This window comes from Mizuhopecten yessoensis, unplaced genomic scaffold (assembly GCF_002113885.1).
Source record: "Mizuhopecten yessoensis strain PY_sf001 unplaced genomic scaffold, ASM211388v2 scaffold9023, whole genome shotgun sequence".
NCBI lineage: Eukaryota > Metazoa > Mollusca > Bivalvia > Pectinida > Pectinidae > Mizuhopecten > Mizuhopecten yessoensis.
Genome location: NW_018407840.1, coordinates 455,053 through 473,019, shown reverse-complemented (window position 1 = coordinate 473,019; position 17,967 = coordinate 455,053). Strand labels below are relative to the sequence as shown.

The following is a 17,967-nucleotide window of genomic DNA, read 5'->3' as shown; positions in this document are numbered from 1 at the left end:
GCGTGATGTTGATGCTTCTTCCGAGACGTGTGACGTAGATGCTTCAGATGTGTTCGGTGGTACAGTACACTTTGAACGATCCGGGTTTTTAGTAAAGTTTTGATAGCAGCCGCGATGGTAGCCGATTGAGTCTAAATCTGCATCAGCAAGACTTTCCGGAATGCGATTACAGACATCCTCCATGCGGTAGTGTGAATCATATGGCATCAAGAGACGCCGGTTACGAATGCCATGGAGCTGAGCTAGCTTTTCAATGACAAATCCCTTACATGTAATAGCACTAAATGATATAAATTATAGATGCTGGATACCACTCGCGTGTAATATACATGTTACAGACGGATACTTTAGCAATTCGTGTGACCCACCACCATTATCAGTTTTGCAGTGTTTTTTTTTACTTTGGCATGCTTAGGGCTACCACAACCATAAATACATGCATATATAAGTTTCAGTTATAACTGATCATCATCCTAACACCAGTTCACTTGGCCAAAAGATGTATCATACCATCTACATACACCACCACCAATTTCATTATGCAGTTAGAATATGTGCATTAGTTTTTAAGCGGTGAAATGATTTCCTGTGAAATATGAAGCAGACAAACATGTTAGTTGTGTATACCTGTTGATTTCTATTTGTTCCAGATATTTTGGGAGGAAGCATAATTCCGTAATCCCTCTTAATATACATAAAACGACAAAAATGTTAGTATTACCTGTTAATCGATCCTCATGCACTTAATATAAGCTACACATTTTTCTGTTTTGCCCTTATTTATGAACACAATTTGTTTAAATAAGTCTGACCATAACAAGAACCATTTTATTCCTCTCCCAATGCCCAACTTACATAAAAATGTAGTCTCAGTTGTCTCTGTCTTATGTCTGGTTCAAAGGTTATGCCAATTATTGATTTTCTAAGAAATCCAAGATGGCCGCCAATGGACCCCATGGGACAATATTTCGCATTGGGAACATAAAATTTGATTTCCTTGGGGTGCATGGGGACCCTACCTTCCTACTAGACTATATGTTGCCATTAAGAAATTGTTAATGCGATGTTGACTCAAAACGGGAACCAGATTTACATAAGTTTAGGAAGAAATAATGTAAGGTATGGGTTCATAGCGTCTTATGTAAGGTATGGGTTCATATCGTCTTACTTATTTCACGATTGAGTGATAGATGTGAATGTTATTTGTAGATAAACTCTTAGACCTCATAGAACTATACAATATGTTATATTTTATACTCAGTCTTCGATGAAAGACATTTCAAATCGAGCGACGGAAAATGTTACGGATGACACACAATGCATCACCCGCTAGCTTGTAAACAGCGCCTAGTAATAAAACACAGTTGTCACTTTTAGTTCAGAGTGTTGTGTGTATCTATTTATATGAATTTTCTCTGCTTATAACAAATCCATAATTCATGTAAATGTTAGGTGTTCCATCTGTTTATTACAGGCTGAATCGATGTAATTTACATTATGTTATTTTACTATATCAAAAGTGTCTCATATAAAGTTATCAATTACTCTCTAACAATCTTTTAAATACATCTAGTTGATATTTTAAGCATTAAGAAAATCCTGCCATTGTAAATATTAGAGGCTGTTTTAAATTAGGCTGAAAATACGTACATTTTCTTAACTTTCAATACAAAACTTTTTCTTAAAATATATATTTTTATTCTATAAAAAATATTGATGGGTTCTTTATATATTTATACATGCGTTTAATTTTGCTACCAATTTTATTAATTAACAGAGGAATGTTTTCCCATACCAATTCCCCCGGACGACCCTCATTTTACAGACACCGACTGCATGAGTGTATCTAGGTCGTCGCCCGGGTCAGAGACGGATTGTACTATAGGTGGGTTTGTTATATATGTTATACATTTACATATCTTTAAAAAAACAACTGACATTTTTGCAAGGTTGGATTATCGATGAACACAACTTCAAGAGATTATCTCCATTAATCTATTACCTTATCTAATAACTATACCCGTCTTCCATTCTATGTATGTAATTTCAGCTGTTCTAGGGGATTACCCAGAAGAAAATTGTGGCCGTTTTATTAATGACGTCATAAATTGGGGAAAAATACTTTCTTTTTATATTTTAACTAATGACATAAAAAGACAAACTCAGGTTTCATGAATACAAATCTAGGACTTCCCCCTCATACTGTATAAAACAGTGTTGCAGGACATGTTATCCTATTGTAGCATTGTCTTTTCAAATGTCGTAGGACAAACTTTTCTATAGACTAGAAAAAAGATTGAAGTCGGAAAGTAGCACCAAAGTAGCCCTTGTATTAGTAATAATAATTTTAGTTTGATGTACTTACAACACAATTTAATGTTGGATAAAGTTACAATTAATCTATTTTAAAGGCACAATTTAGAGGATAACTTGGTATGATCTGGCTATTCAGCGCTTACAGGAAGGTGAAGATAGCCTACCACAAATTACTTTCCAGATTACTGAAGTCAAATTGCACTTACATCATTCCCTAAATGAAGTAATCTTGGATGCTTGTAATACTGCAGATACCTGATAAAATCAGAACATGCAATAATGTACTTGTGGTCTACTTAAAATTTGTTAATTGAAATTTATGTTTTCCTGAAAGGTCTCAGAGAGTTCTGAGGAAAATTGCTCAATATCTTTATAGGTATTTATCGTAAACAGGTAATAGTTCAAACAATCGAGTTTCGGTTGGGTTCAAACTTATTCTCGAAATCAGAGATTAAACTATAGAAGAATAAAGTTTACATTCAGATTCATAATAGGCGAACATCTAGGTTTTCTGTAATAATACGACAATATGAATACAAAAGATTCATAAGTAGAGTGTCGATGTAAATGTTTATTGCCAATTAAGGACAATAAGTTGTGTTTGCAACCTCTAAAATTCCAACTTGCTGGAAATAAGAACTCTAGCAGTTGCCTACCGCAATTAATATGACGGCTTTATTACTATAACATGTTTTATCATATTTGAAATTCATCCTCTTATGTCTAGTAATCACACAGTTTAAAAAAATATCTTTTTTTCAGAATGAACAATATTCCCAATCAACAACAAAATACCTTACATTATTTCAAGCACATTATATAAAACGGTATAAATTTTATCTTTAATAGCTACTTACACTGAAGTGAAATAATATCTAAGTGTTTATGACTTGCAGGATATAGGGAACAAGTAAATATACTCACATCATACATTGATGCTTCAATATCTACGATTCTACACTTGCGGGAATGAACTTTCTGAGGACAGGCACAAAAGGTTTGTAGAATGACTATACTGTTGACGACATCCATCTTGAATACATAATGTGATTGAAATTCCAGTTCAGAAGAAGGCATGTCAATAAAAAATATTGACAGTACTGGATACCTAAACAATTTTTCACAGTCATATATTTGCCCACAGTTTCTTGACAAAACTGAATACCTAAACACTTTTGCACAGTCATATATTTGCCCACATTTTCTTAACAATACTGAATACCTAGACACTTTTGCACAGTCATTTATTTGCCCACAGTTTCTTAACAATACTACATACCTTGACCCTTTTCACAGTCATATATTTGCACACAGTTTCTTAACAATACTGAATACCTAGACACTTTTCAACAGTCATATATTTGCCCAATGTTTCTGGACAATACTGAATATTTTAACACTTTTTCACTGTCATATATTTTCCCATTGTTTCTGGACAATACTGAATACCTAAACACTTTGGGACAGTCATGTATTTGCCCACAGTTTCTTGACAATACTGAATACCTAAACACTTTTGCACAGTCATATATTTGCCCACAGTTTTTTTAACAATACTGAAAACCTAAACACTTCTTCACAGTCATGTATTTGCCCATTGTGTCTTGCCAATACTAGATACCTAAAAACGTTTGCACAGTCATATATTTGCCCATTGTTTCTTGACAATACTAAATACCTAAACACCTTTGCACAGTCATATATTTGCCCACAGTTTCTTAAAATTACTGAATACCTAGCCACTTTTTAACAGTCATATATTTACCCATTGTGTCTTGACAATTCTGAATACCTTAAAACGTTTGCACAGTCATATATTTGCCCAATGTTTCTGGACAATACTGAATATTTTAACACTTTTTCACTGTCATATATTTTCCCATTGTTTCTGGACAATACTGAATACCTAAACCCTTTGGAACAGTCATGTATTTGCCCACAGTTTCTTGACAATACTGAATACCTAAACACTCTGGAACAGTCATATATTTGCCCACAGTTTCCTAACAATACTACATACCTAGACCCTTTTGCACAGTCATATATTTGCCCACAGTTTCTTAAAAATACTGAATACCTAGACACTTTTTAACAGTCATATATTTACCCATTGTGTCTTGACAATTCTGAATACCTTAAAACGTTTGCACAGTCATATATTTGCCCAATGTTTCTGGACAATACTGAATATTTTAACACTTTTTCACTGTCATATATTTTCCCATTGTTTCTGGACAATACTGAATACCTAAACATTTTGGAACAGTCATGTATTTGCCCACAGTTTCTTGACAATACTGAATACCTAAACACTCTGGAACAGTCATATATTTGCCCACAGTTTCCTAACAATACGAAATACCTAGACCCTTTTGCACAGTCATATATTTGCCCACAGTTTCTTAAAAATACTGAATACCTAGACACTTTTTAACAGTCATATATTTACCCATTGTGTCTTGACAATTCTGAATACCTTAAAACGTTTGCACAGTCATATATTTGCCCAATGTTTCTTGACAATACTGAATACCTAAACACTTTGGAACAGTCATATATTTGCCCACAGTTTCCTAACAATACGAAATACCTAGACCCTTTTGCACAGTCATATATTTGCCCACAGTTTCTTAACAATACTAAATACCTAGACCCTTTCGAAAGTCATATATTTGCCCATTGTGTCTTGACAATAATGAATACCTAAACACTTTTGCACAGTCATATATTTGCCCACAGTTTTTTTAACAATACTGAAAACCTAAACACTTCTTCACAGTCATGTATTTGCCCATTGTGTCTTGCCAATACTAGATACCTAAAAACGTTTGCACAGTCATATATTTGCTCATTGTTTCTGGACAATGCTGAATACCTAGACACTTTTGCAGTCATATATTTGCCCATTGTGTCTTGACAATACTGGATACCTAAAAACGTTTGCAAAGTCATGTATTTGCCCTTTGTGTCTTGACAATACTGAATACCTAGACACTTTTGCACAGTCATATATTTGCCCATTGTGTCTTGACAATGCTGAATACCTAAAAACGTTTGCACAGTCATATATTTGCCCATTGTTTCTTGACAATACTAAATACCTAAACACCTTTGCACAGTCATATATTTGCCCACAGTTTCTTAACAATACTGAATATTTGTCCATAGTTTCTGGACATTACTAGATACTTAAAAACGTTTGCACAGTCATGTATTTGCCCATTGTTTATTTTACCAATAATTACTACGGAGGAACATTTAGGACATGCACAATATTGTATTTAACATTAATTATCTCGAGCGCTCGACATGCTATCTCGCCATCCAACTTATCGTTATGATACATAACACGTTATAATTGTACACATCAATAAGAGCATCGCAAACGGTTGCATAATACAAGTCGAAGCACATTAAACCATACCTATCAATTTAAAAAAAACATATGATGGTACTTTTATTTCAATATGTAATGCATTTGGGTGTTTTAATGAAATGATTGGAATTAACTTTCAATTTAGCCTGAATTCTTGAGAAAACTTTATTGGGGCTTTGCATAAAATGTTGACGTGTTTGTACAACGATGTCATAAAAGGACATTTGAAAGCTAAGCTGAAATTTTGGCCTAGCAGAAAATCCGTTTTTCTACTGTGACAGCGAATGCAATATGTTGTCCTCTCTTCTCACAACCCCTGTACGGTATTTTAGAGGAAAATAATGCTGTATTTAATATATGATATGTCAATCAATTGAAAAATGGGATAATTTTACATATATCACATCAGGCACTACCAGTAAAGTCGATTCCGCCGGGGAACGTATCTAAATTTGATGATAAACACTTCTAACTTGCAATGTACAGCATGACTAGGGTAGATTATATATTGATTTTGTGAAATGTTGACAAGCTCTTGGAAATGTAATACGCCTACAGAACCAAGCGACAATTTGAGGATATAACCCTTTAACAAGATATAACCTTTATTTCATTCTGTTGAAAAGCTTACCATAATATACAAGCGGATAAGATGTATTATTCAAGAAGATTGATTATGGAAATTGAAATATCAATCTAAATTACAGGTAGACTAAGTTGCTTCCTGGGGAATCTCCATGCCAGAAGCCCCTTCCTCCGCAAGGGACAGCGCTTCCTTACTGTTTCTTAGCAGGTAAATTTTAGTGGTGAGAAAAAAAGTGTTCGGCGGCAAGTCGTCTTTCATAATAATATTTTCTCAAAGAAAGGAAGTGTATACGTATATTATATCGTATAATAGTGTAAATCGCACATACATATAAAAAAAAATTCGAATATTAAGAAAATCCACGAATTCATAGGTCTTCGCAGAAGTTTGCCATAAAGCGATTCTCCGAATGAGGGGTTACTCGTAATCAGCTTATTCATGTACGTATTTCCCCACGAAATGGTGGTTTTTCGGGAAACCACGAACATTGGAGTTCACGAAAGAAAATATCTTATTTCACAGTATCACGCATTTGGTCTGCTTCTCCCATAATGTCAACGTCAATAAAGTTAATAATAAACCAGCATTATGTCACATGACATGACATGACGTTATATCATCAAAACATACTGAGATGAAACACGTGTGGAAATGTATTTATTGATACACATGTAATTGTGAATCATACGTAAATACATGTTTATATAATTAAGCGATTTGGTGACGGAGATCATGAGTTCGAGGCTCGGACTTAGTGCGAGTCAAATATTGACTCCGTTGTGTTTCCATGTTATATATCAAGTTATAAAACAGACTGTAATATTTACACTTGTGATTCAAGGGTTTAATATACAAACTACTTGTCATAAGTGTTCTGTTTCTAATTTAGAAATCATCAGTATGTGTGCGTGTTGGAATATAAATTGAGGATGGCAAAATGTTGGTAATAATTTTTAAACGAAAGCTGCTTGCGACCTGAGTTTGTTTCTACTTTCCCCACATTTTCGAATTTCGAGTTATACATGTATGATCCACAATACTAAACAAACATATACTGATTATATCTTTTCTACTTGGTAAAGTGCAATGAAAAACCTCTTCCCGTCCATCTCAGTGTCCATACGCCTATAATAAGCAAGGTGACCTAGATAATCAAATTATTTAAACTAGGCAGGTTTGTTTGGGCGTGTAGTCATTTGTCTAAGTATGTATGAATGACTATGGATGCCGTAATTTCACATCAAGTTTGGAGTCTTTATCAGTTCTGATCGACCCTGTTAGCAGTTGTCCTTTTTGTCTATTTACCCTGGATGCATTTACCTTGGCCAGAGTTGCGGATATTTCCCGGCTTAGCGAAAACGCACGAATGAATGAAATCCATTTTGGAAATAATCGATACAAATTTAAATTGAAATATTTGTATATTTCCTGATCAGACTAGGTTGGTATTTATATTGGACAGTTGGTGTAGAAAGTAAAAATGATGCATGTAAAGCTGTTTAGCAAAACGTTCATACAAAATTATTAGATTGCAGGCGATCTACGAGTCAATATAGTTCCAAGTCTGGCAGCCACCCATAACACTTTCTTACTAGAGCATAACAGGATAGCAAATAAACTACGTAAGATTAATCAACATTGGGGCAATGAGATTTTCCAGGAAACAAGGAAGATTATTGGCGCTTTTATGCAACAAATAACATATAGGGAGTATACCAATACTGTTAAATGACGAAATGATGACAGAATATGGCCTGAAAGTAAGCACTGGGCATGACGACGTATACGATGACACGGTGAACGCTGCGACCAGTAACGCATTTGGCGCCGCTACCTTCCGATTAGGACATTCACAAATACCACATTTTCAGAGCATAATGGATACAGATGGAGAAAAAGAGACCACAAACCTAGAACGTACGTTCTTCACCCCGACTATGGTGCAACACCCCAATGATAAGAACCAGCCTGGAATGTTTCGTTGGTTGACAAGAGAACCTGCAGCACGAACAGACAGGTAGACACATTGTGAAAGTTCGGTTGTATTTATACCCTAAGTTAAAAAAATCAAACCGACCTACAATAGTTAATAGTAACTACTTTAGAAATTGCATGTTGATTTTATTTGTTTAAGAAAAAGGAAAGAAAAAATTGCATATGATATTTTCTTTCTTCAAATAATAACAAATAAGTGTGGTTCGAGCATAAAACAATTAATCATGCTTGCTTGTGTCATATTTGTTCACAATAGAATTTTTGAAAAAGCCATCCGGGACCTGCTCTTTGTGGATTTTGAACAACATAGTTTCGATTTAATGGCACTCAATATACAGAGGGGGCTTGACCATGGAATCCCGAGTTACAACGATTGGAGGGAGTGGTGTAAACTCGACCGAGCAACTTACTTCGGAACAGGCCTAGGAGGACTGGTCGATCATTCCCTGGACAACGCCAACCGACTTAATACTGCTTACAAGTAAATATAAAATAAATGGATAGAGTTGCCTACTCTTTCCCTGTAATTTTCCGTCACTTTCAATGCCCCTTAACAAAGATACGGTGAAGAGCACTCCTTTCATCTTGTTTCCCGAAAAATGTAAGTATAATATGTAAAAATATTACAAACGTATACCGCAAATTAAGAAGATTAAGTAATGAAATCCTCTTTTATCTAAATGTACAGGTTAGAGAAATCTTACATTTGAAAACAGTCGTCAATGACGCGAAGATTTATTCGGCTAAGCGTTACAAAGTCTTAGAAACTGAATTCTTTGAAGGGTGTTACTTACTAAGACAATACAAAGTTTTAATAGAGGGGTCATACTGAACCAGGCTAATACTGTGATTTTCATATGATATTTCATGCTCGTTTCCAATAATACGCGTGATCTGTAAGATGAATATTATTCTAGATATTTTTACATTTCATGGAAAATATATAATACCATCCTACATGATTTTATTTTTACTAGCTTAGATTTGCTAAAATAATAAGTTCGAGTCACGTTTCGTCAATTTGATCAGATAACAAAATTATAAGCATATATTCTATAATTTATAATATTGTATGACAGCAAGTATCTCTATTGAGACCCTTAAACTCGTGTATTTTATGTACTCTTAAAAACGTCGATAAATTGTGTTTATTTATATTATTTGAGACAAGAAGTATTAAACGTTTAATTTTCAAAGCCGGACAACTGGTTGGTATCTGACTTCCCCTGCAATTTTGGCGCTAAAGGCTGTTTATTTATTGAAAACAAACAAACGAACACACCGTACATTTTAAACACAAGTGATGCAAGAATTAAAAGAGTTATTCGCTGTGCGCACATATGTTCATATGTTACGCTCACTTTCGCTCTCTGCACCCCTGGAATATGTCATAGCAAAATCGAAGGCTCGGTGTGCATCGCCTTGTGGATGAGATGAGAATGCTAGTTTGACCCTTTGGTGTACATCAACAGAATCTCGCGGTCGCGTAACGGTAAAACTTATTCGCTTTGAAGTCGGGCGTCGCACTTCTGTAATCTTCAAAGGACAGGTATCACCCAAGCGACCTGTCAGTTTGTTTTTACCTGAGACCAATCGATTAAGCTATGACATATTCCAGGAGTGCATAAAGCGAAAGTGGGCGTAACCCCTGGATATCGAGGATGACATATGTTGTACATGCAAGCAGGTCTGTAAAAAATATCTATATATATAATGCTTCTTAATATACCCTTGTTTCTGTTTCTATAGCCATGTGGATGACATCGAGCTGTTTCCTGGAGCTGTTACAGAGGAACACGCTGAGGGGGAATATTGGTCCTACATTTGCGTGCATGATAGCACATCAATTCAAAAACTGGAAAGTCGGAGATCGGTTCTGGCATTAAAGGCCAGGAAACACAGGGTTCACCAAAGGTATATGATTCTGAATCAGTTTTTATGCTACATACAGTAATGAAACATTATCGGATCTATTCAAACTGTCACTGATTTGAACCAATATCAAATAAAACGATAAGACATCATGAACGCAGGATACAAAAATAAAATTACCTAGACAAAAAAGCTTTCCAGTATCACATTTCTAAACATGAAAAATATTTGTTAAAATATATATTTTAACTAAGAAATGATAAAAGTAAATGTAAAAAGTGTCAAAACGTTGACTCAACATGATGAGCTCTATTGAGAGACACATGCGCTGGTGATACATGTACCAAAGAAAGACATGACATGAAAGCTAAAGGCTTTTATTGTTTCAATATAGTAAAACAACTGGTGTTCAAGAAACTTAAAAGGAAATATTGCAATATTTTTTCTTTAAAACGTGTTCCGTTTTGGGTATCTTTATGTTATGTAGGTTACAATTTAAGGTAATGATACCAAAAATGTAATTGTCTTTAAGAGGGAATACCTGGTACGTTATTTATGAGAAACTGACATTAAACGGTCAGTAATACCTGTATGAATTTAAACTTATCATAACACAGTTATTTCTGTTAAATGTTACCTGTTTGATTTGCCGAAGACATTGACCAGATTAACATTGCCTGTGCGCATGAATACATATTTGCAATTTTTTCAAAGGGAGATAACTATTGACATTTTAAACAAAGATAAAACTTCTCTGAAATTTTACATTTTTATTGAATCTACACGAAAAACCAAAAACGATCAATTAGCAAAATATTATCAGCTTTTTCTGGCGGTAGTGACATGTACTGCCATAGAAATGTTCCTTCCAGCTACTTATACTGCCTTTTATGCAAGTGCCAACCCCCGTTACAAATCCGGTGTATCATCCACCCATGTGGTCACGTCATATATAAAATGCAGCCAAACAGTCAATTGCCATATCAAATGTGGTTCGTCCTTTTCAAGCCACGTCTGGTTACCTGTCTAATTAGACATTCAATTACTGCAGCTTCACATTCGGATTCCAGAGGATGTGAAACCTCGAAATTAAGCGGTTCTTAGCTTCGAGCTAGTTAAAAGATCGCTGCCGTAAAACTCGTAGCTGAGCCTGCGCACTGCGTCTAAATATAATTCTTCCGCAAGGACGCATCAGAAAATTAAAATAGGTTATTTGTATTTTGTTTCTTCATAAGTTGGCTTTATTGAACTGTCAGCGTACAACATCATTTTGTTAATGGTCCTTCAATGACGGACTATGTCTTTTTTTACATACATGTAACGTCAACACATAGACTTGCACAAGCTCAAATATCTGGAAAATCTATCATTATGGACTGTCACAAGTTCCAATTATTAAAAAAATAGATGTTGATTGAAATATAAGCATTGGATTTTGCTTTTGTCGATTTCATGGGTTGATGAATTGAGTTGGTCTAGGAACAAATTCAACATTAACTGATTCTTGTTCAAGACAATCTCACTTCATCACCCAATGAACTCAACCAAATCATGATTCAATACTTAATTGAAATTATCTATCATATTTTTTTCCATAAAGCGCAACTGAAGCAAATCAAGAAAATGACACTGGCAATGATAATATGCCGGAATCAGAAGCTGAAACGCATACAGAAGAACGTCTTCCGTAAGATAGACGATGAAAGGTAAGACAATTATAGTATAACAGCTAACTGTTTTATATATATATAATTGACCCGGCACAAAGGGTTTGAATAAATGTTACTAATTGACGACATACATTGTACAGGATCATGTAATAAGTTAATGATCATATATAAATTCGCAATGATATTCCGGTAACGATATTTACTCTGGCAGTAATATTAAGCGTTTTTCCCCACCCATTCATACATAAATTACAGTATTATAATGGTAGTAAGTTAACAACATAATGGTTTTTATTAGCTACATCTTTGTCGACTATTGCCATTATTCGAAACATCTGCTCGTATATTGTATGCTCTGTATTTGCCATAACCGTTAGGTAACTCAAGCAACATGTAGTTTGATTTATATTGCTGCTTTGTTTATCACCAAAGCGGGTGTGTTTTATAGTGTTTTCTATGATGGTTTTATACCTGCCCATATATACTTATTATTCTATCTTGTGCAGCATCCCTCTAGTGAATTGCAGGTCTTGAAGGATATGAAACTTACGAAATGGAAGAAGGATCCAGCAGTTACCATCCAGAAAATGCAAAACTCTGGTAATTCTGTTCGATAACGGTGTATATCGTAAAATACGTTGTGTATACGTAAAGTCTAAATAAACAAGTCTGAAAGGAACATCACGATGAATAATGTTCCTGTTTATTTTAGTATTTTTCAAACACTACATAAACATATCAAGTCTACTTATGAATATAACGGTCGGATTGTGCTTATATAGATTCATACAAATGTTTAATTTTAAGATAATTAAGGAAATGTCTACGGGTCTTACCAACGTTTTGTTCTTGCGTCATAGCTGCTAACGCATGCGCTTAGCACGCCATATCATTGTAAACTGAATGACTTGCCGTTGAAAATGATGGCGAGTGAAAACCGTTAAACGTTAACTACGAAGCGAAGAGCAGGATAACGTAACGGAAGCATTATTGCAGATGGGAAGTATTCTAAGGAGAAAATAACTGTCCTAAAAAATAGTGCGGTGCATGTATTCTTCCAGACAGCCGGTACGAAGTTGAATAAAGCTGAAATAGAATCGACAGAAATGCTGTTTATGTTATGAATAAGTATTTAAAAGCATTGACCTCGCTAATTTGGGACACAGATACACTTGTTTGTTATGTAAATGGTCATGGTTCAAAAATAATTTACTTCGCATTTCTATATACAGCAGTTTATGCAAAAGGCATTGATACGTGACTGGTTAGTTTGATTTTGATATGGGGCCCTCCAAGGGATAATTGTTGTGATCTTGTACAGGACGGCCACGGTGTACTCTATTCTCTCCTCTGTCGGTACTCGGGGTCACATACGATACGTGCGTTATTATATTTACAATGTTATGTACATGATATACTGGTCGTTAGATTATCGTCTGGCCCAAGGGAGATAACCATATGATTATGTTACATTTCCGGATATTTGACATCGGCGATTCCTTTCTGCTTCGTTTCGTATCAATCTGTATGAGAGAAATGTTTGTTTTGGAAGTAAAAGCGAGAATAAAGATGCTTGTCAGTAAAACCCTCCCAGAATCTTATTTCTCAACATGGTAGAGGATCCTAAGAGCAAGAAACCTCTAGCTCACCCAAGCAATTTGCGGTCAAACGATTCTGCGAGTTCCTCAGGCTCTGTAGGCTCATCAAACATGTTATTGCGCATTTGTACTATTTGTTTTGTTGCGCTGTTGCGGTCGGCAATTGTTTTCAATGCACGTGGCCTATCTTTATCGACAATCATATTCGTGCTTATGTCAAGTTTATACATGTATTAGGCCTATTGTGAATTATTAATTGACTTATTTAAAAAAAAAACATGCTGTTGTAAAGCCTCCCGGTGTTGGGATTGATGACATTTTTGATTTATTCAAAACACGTGTGGACAATCTGCATAACACAATTACAGAGGATTGTCCCCAATTAGTGTTACTAATTACACAGCACAATCCATCAGCAAAAATTATCATTGGAACAGTGGCACCAAAAAGTTTATATAGCTGTGTTTGTGCTTTTCCTCGGAAATCTGTCCTAGTCCTATCAAGTGTCACCCCGGAACAGCTTTCGAACATTTTGTGATGAAAATAAACAATGATTTTATTCAAGGTAACACAGGAACACACCTGTCTCTACACACCAAATTCAGGATACATCGCCCGAGAGGACAGACGTCAAAATTTGTTATGGTTCACTACCTTAATAAATGTTGTACAGCCCCCGGCCGACATGAATAGCTTACCATGAACAATATATCACCCGTAATAACGGACAATAGCCCCTATGCCACTGACTCTGTTGAGGAGTGTATTTCAGAAGACGCTTTTTTCACCAGGAATGAAATACAGGCACCTGCTGATTCACATAGCTCTAGTACACCGAACCACGCAAATCATGATTGGGACTTCATTTTACCGAGCTTATACGCACATTAAACCCCGATGTTTCTACACGGAAATTTTAAACTTCAACATGGCTAAATCAATTAGTAGTACTAAATACACCGGATATCCGCATGAGAATTGAGAGAATTGTTTGAGCGAATTAAATTCTTATGCTACACTAACCAACTTGGACTCAAATATAAATTCACCTCGCAAAGTTGCGGCATTCCATTTGCCCAGGCTTAGCATGGTTCAATGCATTGGAGAGTTCTTCAAAGGAAACATGGGACGGCCTTGTGGAATCGTTCAAAGACAAATTCCTTACTCTAGACTGGAAAGCCAAAAAACGTTAGTGGAAAGCAACATTTTTCAAGAACTCTGTCTTCTACCTGGCCAGCCCTTGGAAGGCTTCCATTGTCAAGTTTTGGAAAAGGGGAATTTGATAGGCATACACCATTTTCAGATACTTTCAAAAATGTATTAGTGGCTTGCCTTATGAGCTCGCGTTTTTTGTGTTCGCGCCGGATGTCCACGTAATCTTGACACTGCTCTTGCATCTATAGGAAACACAGTGTGACATCAACAACATATAACTTCGGTATATGTGCGGCTTCTATTAAACCCAGGGATGACCTCACTGAGTTGACGACACAGGTGCAGACTCTGACTGACTTGGTCAAAGAACTCGATGTTGGCTAAATACAGGGTACAGTGCAGCAAAATATGAACAAAGGAAAGTATGATTAGACAAAGTGGTCCCGGACGAAAAACGTCTTTCTCTTCATTGACGACATTTTTCTTGTAAATCTAGACAAAGCTAAAACTGAGGCAACGAAGACAAAACAACTATGCACACAACTGAGCACCAGGCAGACATTGACGCCATATAACACACAGGAACAGCGGTTTTCCCAATGATATCAAGATGGCGACCACAACACTTGCCCAAAGTCTTCACTACATAGTATAACTTACGTCACTGCAAAACCTGTCTCACAAACCTGTCAATCAACAGTCAACTGGTGATCTCCGTTATTGCTGTATTAGAGTCAGTTACTGTATTTTTGAAAAAAAGACGACAATGGGAACAAGTATACAAAAAGCTAATGCATTCGAATAACATTGTTACATTAGAGATGTTATCAAACTCATAATAAACGTCTAAATGTAATTCTGTGATGTAAATATGTGGGACTTATACTGTAGTCTAAACATTAACATCTATTAGGAAAGATATATTTTGATCACCTCTGAGAACGAATGAACGTATAAATCATATAATACCTAAAAACAAAGGTTTGACGCATACTTTACTAAGTTGTTTATGTACCAGCCGAATTGACCAGTAGCGTGCATATTGGGTTGATACATTGAAATATTAACATTTGCATGGCCTTGTCATAATATAGCCTCTTTGAAAGCTGTGTCGTTGATGGGACTTTAATTAACATACAGCCCGAGACACAATTCTTAGCGTATTAATACAACACTGACCGGAGCTACAATATCCAATGTAAATAAACATGACGGCTGCTGAAATATCGCTGGGCATTGTGAGACTTGACAATGTCATTGTAAATTTATGTGCAAATGGGCGCATTATGTTATTTGCTTTTAAAGCTGTGTCACCTGAAACCTTAGGTTGGGGTATCTTCAGACTAACTTGTTAGACACGTTTCCTGTTTCAAAACTCCTCTATTTACTGTTGAGGACGGATCTATTTGTGCCCTGACACATGTAAATTGTCATGGTGCATTATCAGACATGTCTATTTTCCTACTTTTGTGGAAAGTCAGGGCTCTCATCTGACGTTGATATTCCGGCGGTTAGCTGCTTTATAACAAGCATGGTCTGCTACAGTACGCGTGCGCTTCATCTGTCTAGAAAAGATATTTTAGTGCAAGTATCTCATTGACACTGATCGGGAAACCGTACTCTGTTGGCTTGTTTTATGGAAAACGATACCTAAAATTTGTTAGTATAACATTATAACATTGTACCTTTTGATTTGAGACAAATTATACAGCAGCCGTACAATGCCGTCATCAATTTATCATCGTTTATAAAATTGAATTGTGACCTTTACCATTATAGTTTCTCAAAGGGCAGTGTTTTAACTTCAAGTTCTAAGAGGGTATCCATTCATTGTTACTTCTGCTTTTTCTTTCATTACCTAGGCTACAATTGTTTTTCTAAAGCTTTTATTTTCCCTACAGTCATAGTATTTTCAATATTTGAAATCCAATCTTGTAAGTCTTCAGATGTTTTGACTAGTACAATCTCCTTCTAAATTGTCTGTGAGGGAAAAATGTAAAGAATTGATAAATAGAAGAAGAAAAAAACCCCAAAAAACCCGTCATTTTGTAATGTGAAATTCAAAGTCGATTGGTAATAGTTAAAAGTTGCATTTTACCGTTCAACTGCTTTGATCATGCGTATCAAAACGCAATCAGATTAACGCATTTATTTTTATCTCCGTGTTTTACATTGCCTTTTAAAATCATGACATTATGAACAGCATGAAATGGTATAATACTGCTTCAAAATCATTAGCAATCATCGGATTGGTGAATTCTTATTACAATATTGCCATAAAGGACTAGGGGCGTTGAGGGTCATTTCCGGCCACATCGGGGATTTAGAATTAGTTGTTATATTCGTTATCGAGAATATATTAGGTACGCTAATACGTATTTTCATAATAAAATTTGTGAATATCGTCTGTTGTGCTCCATTTGGTTAAAAATTGCAATTTTGAAGGAAATTAACTAAATACTTTTCATTTTTTTTAAATCCTGCGCATGCACCAAACAAATTAATACTTGACATGCTTGAAAAACTGTCATACCAGTGTTCATTGTCATACCAGTGTTCATTGTCATACCAGTGTTCATCGTCATACCAGTGTTCATTGTCATACCAGTGTTCATTGTCATACCAGTGTTCATTGTCAGTGTTCATTTTCAGTGTTCATTGTCATACCAGTGTTAATTGTCATACTAATGTTCATTGTCTTACCAGTGTTCATTGTCATACCAGTGTTCATTGTCAGTGTTCATTGTCAGTGTTCATTGTCATACCAGTGTTCATTGTCATACCAGTGTTCATTGTCATACCAGTGTTCATTCGTAGAAACGTATTGTTGTTTGTCATATGCAGACGCTTTCATTTCTGCATGCTAACTGTCTAAAAACACCATATTTTGGCTATTTTTGCATAGCAACGCAATTTTGTTGCTATGGTAGGGCATCTACGTATGCGCGTTGAAAAAAAATCTGCACCAAGAAAGGTAGCGCCAATTAATCAATACGATGTTTATAATAGAAATTGGGAAATAAATTCAAGTTGAAATTTTCATTTTGTATAAGGCCAAAAATGACCCATAACGCCCCAAGTCCTTTGTAAACTCCGATTCATGTATAACTTCCGGATTTTTTGTGTTTTTGTGTGTGTGGTAAATGTAGCTGTAATTTACGATAATGATACTATGGAAAAATATTGTACGTTATTAAAAAATATATGTTCCGATGTATTTCGCTCAGTTCCTGCACTTTTTGCAGTATGTCAATAATTTAGATACCCTGCATACATGTGAATATTACAGTTTTTAAGAATACCGAAGGCAAAATATCCGATGTTAGGTGAACTCCATGTTTTAACAAAATACACTATCCATAAATTATTCCATTTTCGTGTAAATATAAAAAGGAAAAA

At 35.4% G+C, this 17,967-nt stretch overlaps 1 pseudogene; it reads left to right on the top strand.

The window, feature by feature from the left end:
* The first annotated feature begins 200 nt into the window (after positions 1-200).
* Positions 201-10,159, top strand: LOC110457089 (annotated as a pseudogene).
* The last annotated feature ends 7,808 nt before the right edge of the window (positions 10,160-17,967 follow it).